Below are 4,241 nucleotides of genomic sequence, written 5' to 3'. Positions count from 1 at the left end.
AAACCTTAATCTTATGTACACAAAGTGCAATATGTCTGAAAATCAATAGCAGGGAAAAACTAAGCGAATCCTTCAAAAGAAAAGGCAGAGTACAGATAAATATAGCTTAACAAGAAAAGAAAGGAAGAATGGTAGAAGAAAATCTGAAATTGTTAATCGAGGTCATAGGTCTAGAAGAATAAACCCAAGAGTGGCTGGCAGGTTTAAGGCTCCCAGAATGGAATTAACTAAGGAGATAATAATCCTAGCTGCATAAAAATACCAAGTATACAATCTTCTAAAATGTTCAAAGCACTTTCAAATATAAAGTTTACTGGAAATTTTTGGCTTCCAGATGAGAATAGCATACAGAATGGGACCTGGAAGGACATGAGGAAAGATAGTAAACAATAGACTCTAATAGAAAAGGTGGCAGGACACCAAAGACAAGCTGTCTGGACATCATTTATTTGGCCTAGAGCTAATCCTACTCACATGGTTCTTTTGTTGTGAGTTGTAATTATCTCTAGAAATGGTTTGTTTATTTGATGTATACATATGCACTCTCATTCAGAAAAAGACACAGCCTCAGGTGGCACACAGTTCACTGTTCATTTTAGTGCCTCATTCATATGATTGAGCAATCCCATTAACAACTAACACATTATTTTCCTGCATTCACTGATCCTGGTTATTATTCAGAGTTGGATTTGCTATTGCATAAGGGTACACACAAGAGTACATTTAGAAGTTAATGCCTCATATGTTAGGATTCAGGGTATATTAGGAAAACTAACTAGAAAAGATGAAGGAAGATGAAGAAGGAAGGAAGTGGTGAGTAATGGACTTCCTTATATTTGCATATTAAATTAAAATACGTAATATAACTGTAAGGGTAAAAGAAATTGAAGTTAAAGCATAAAAGTTAAAGGGTAAAAGTCCGGGTATTGTAAAGTTTCTAAGCTGCAAGGTCTGAGTTAAAATGTAAAGGATTAGGTATTGTTAGGTTTCTATGCTACCTGCAAAACCTGAAATTTCTGTAGCTGTTAAGATAATGCTTGGAACCGCCCAGTAAATATTTCCCCTGACTGCTTGGTTGTTTAATAACTGAAGGGCTCTGTGTGGTCACACGTAGGCATCGCAGGGCCTAAACCAATCAGTTTGAATGTGTACCCCGCTTTAAAACTGACCTATCACCCCCGTCTGACCTGTTCCCGCCAATGAATGAACTAATCATGTTTAGGAGTTGTTGTTTGATTTTCCCGCGGTGTATAATGATTTGTTAAAGGAGACTGTGATGTATGTAAAATCCCCGCCCTCCCCAAAAAAGTGTACTTAAGCAGTGCTCAGCCCCTGCTCAGGGCTCTGGGCTGCTTTCCCTTCTCAAGTGGGCACGGAGCCCCAGCATGCTGGTTCAATAAATCCCCTTCTGCCAATTGCATGAGTGGTCACTTGGTGGTCTCTTTCTCCGACGCTTCGCTGGACCCTTACATAACCAATCCCCTTTAAAATTAAAAACTTCAAATTAATTTGGCTCTCAAACTTGCTCACGCTGAGAATGGAAGCTAAGAAGCTCCTCCCTCACCCAGGCAAGCACTTAGGAAACTTAAACTGTGATATATTTCTGATTAGCCTAGCCTAGCTAAATCTGTGTATGCATTTTGTCCTACTGTGCCACCCCCTCTCCTCTTATAAAAGCTATCTAGGCACCAAACTCTCTGAAGATAGAGATTTGATACAGAAAAGACCCCCTCTATCTTTCTCAGGACCTGTTTTCTTCACCAACCTTTGTATGCAAGCTTTAGTGGACCCTCTTCCCCAGTGCTGAGAGCCATAGCCCAGTAGGAATGATGCATGGCATTTTTGGTTGAGAGGTGAAGCCAGCAAGCTATTGAGATGATAATGGTTATGTTAAGATGTGTATTCAATTGGATATTAGACCCCTGCTGTCCGCCTTGGCCTGCTACTTTGGAGCTCTCTGGGGATTTCCGGAGAGTTCCCATTGGTTGGGGAAGTGCAGGAGGAGGGATTTCTGGAGGAGGGATTTCCGGTTGGTGTGGTGTGTCCCGGGAGAAGGCCGCGTGCGTGGCATTCGCGGGAGTTTTGGAAATAAAGTTTGTTCCTGCTTGAGTGACTCGTGATTTTGTGCCCAGCCAGACTGCGGCACCCCAGAACAGTTTTGGTGAGACAGCTAGGAGAGTCCTCTTTGCACAGTCTACACTGAGGGGAGCCACCAGGTTCTCACAGGAAGAAGAGATTCAATTGCTCGCTAGCCAAACACTCAGTTGGAACTTCAGGAAAAATCCCAGCAGTTACCCAGAGCCTCTTTGCATAAGGGGAATTTTCCTTCCTTCCCTTTCCCTGACATTAACCCATAAGTGCTTGGATGATAGAAGAAAAAGGTTTTGGGGAGCTGGACAGCTCCAGGCACTCCAGGGTCCTGGAAAATTTTTACCTCTGCCATGTGGAGCTAAAATACATGTAGCCTTTTGAATTTTGCATGATTCGCTTTTGTGTTACCAGGTGGTATGAAATAATCTCTTCACCATTTGGGACTTAAATAAACCATGTGGATCTTGTTTTTTGGGTTACTGGTCAGTGTGGGCTAAGATTCAGAAATACAAAATTCTCAGCAATTATTTTTGTGTGTTTGGAGGACAGTCATTTAAGACAGAAGTAGGAAATTTGTGCAGAGCAGAACAGCTCCGGTGAAAAATGTCTCATATAAAATCAGCTCAGGATGGCAGAGCCCTGCAAAGAGATGTCTTGCAGAACAATTTGCAGCTGGGGAGATAATAACTGATGTTTCAAGAAAGGAATGGAAACTAGGACTACCCATTGGCCAAGGTGGCTTTAACTGTTATATATCTTGCTGATAAAGAGTCTTTGAAATAAGTTGACAATGAAACAACTCATACTATAAAAGTAGAAACCAGTGACAATGAACCTTTTTTCTTTAACTGAATTTAAAGTTCTCCCAGCAAGCTGCAAAACCAGAGCAAATTCAGAAATGGATTCATACCCATGAACTTTAGAACACTGGTGTTTCTAAACATTGGGGGATCTAGTCTACATAATAAAAATGGAAAAAGTTGCAGACTTATGTTAATTGATTGCTTTGGAGGTGCCCTTCAGAAAATATATGAAGCAAATGCCAAAAGATTTTCTCAGAAAACTGTCTTGCAGCTAAGCTTACCAATTTTGGATACTCTGAAATATATTCATGAGCATGAGTATGTACATGGAGATATCAAGACCTCAAATCTTCTGATCTATAGAAATCTTGACCAAGTGTACTTGGTAGATTGTGGCCTTGCTTTCCAGTACTGTCCAGAAGAGATCATGAAGAATATAAGGAGGACCCTTAAAGATATCATGACGGCACTATTGAACTCACCAGCATTGATGCCCCTCAAGACATAGTGACTTGGAAACACTTAGTTATTGCGTGCTCCATTGGTTTAGTGGCCATTTTCCCTACAAGAATAATTTGAACGATCCTATTGTGTTAGGGATTCCAAAATTAAATAGAGAAATTATTGCAGGTTTGTTGGAAAATGTGTTTCCCTGGAAAAACAAGCCTGGTGAAATTGCTGAATATATGAAAACTGAAATTACACAACTATGCTAAAAAACCTCAAAATTATCAAAAATTTGCACAATATCCTTTTGCAAGGATTAAAAGCTAGAGGAAGTAAGGATGATGACAAACTGAACCTTAGTATCATGGAGAATGTTGCAGAGAATGCTAAAACAGTAACAAAGAAATGAAAGAAAGCACAGAATCTAGTGTTGGAGACATGGAATATTCAAATAGAGAAGGCCACACAAATCTGAAGTGAGGAGTCCCAAGGAGCCACATATCAAAGCATGTGTCATCCAGAGGCTAGCAGCAGAAGCTATGATAGTTCAGGAACCAGAAAGGAAGTCCAGAAGTAAGGAAAATGCTATGAACCAACTTTTTTTCCTTTTCATTTGACTTTTTCTCCTTTTCTGTTTTACTTTCATTAAGTACTTATGCCTTTAAAAAAACTTTTTATTAAAACGATTTTTTAAAAGAGGTAACATACTCTTGTAATACAGTGCAGCCTATATATCTAAATATACACTTGAGTTTAATGAAAGTGTTTTATGTGTTCTTTGTTAACTTGGCCATTGGCTTAGCAGAGGCCAAAATCTGATGGCTGCAACAACAGAGATGTGTCTCTCAGACAAGACAAATGCTCGCTGGTCCACCCAGGGAAATTTGACTAGAATCCTAG

General features: G+C 39.9%; 1 pseudogene; it reads left to right on the top strand.

Moving 5' to 3' along the window:
* Window positions 1–784: 784 nt before the first annotated feature.
* LOC114092830 (serine/threonine-protein kinase VRK1 pseudogene) lies at window positions 785–3,821 on the top strand (annotated as a pseudogene).
* Window positions 3,822–4,241: the final 420 nt, after the last annotated feature.

This window comes from Marmota flaviventris, chromosome 7 (genome assembly GCF_047511675.1).
Source record: "Marmota flaviventris isolate mMarFla1 chromosome 7, mMarFla1.hap1, whole genome shotgun sequence".
In the NCBI taxonomy this organism is placed as follows: Eukaryota; Metazoa; Chordata; class Mammalia; order Rodentia; family Sciuridae; genus Marmota; species Marmota flaviventris.
This window is presented reverse-complemented; position numbering and strand designations above follow the sequence as displayed.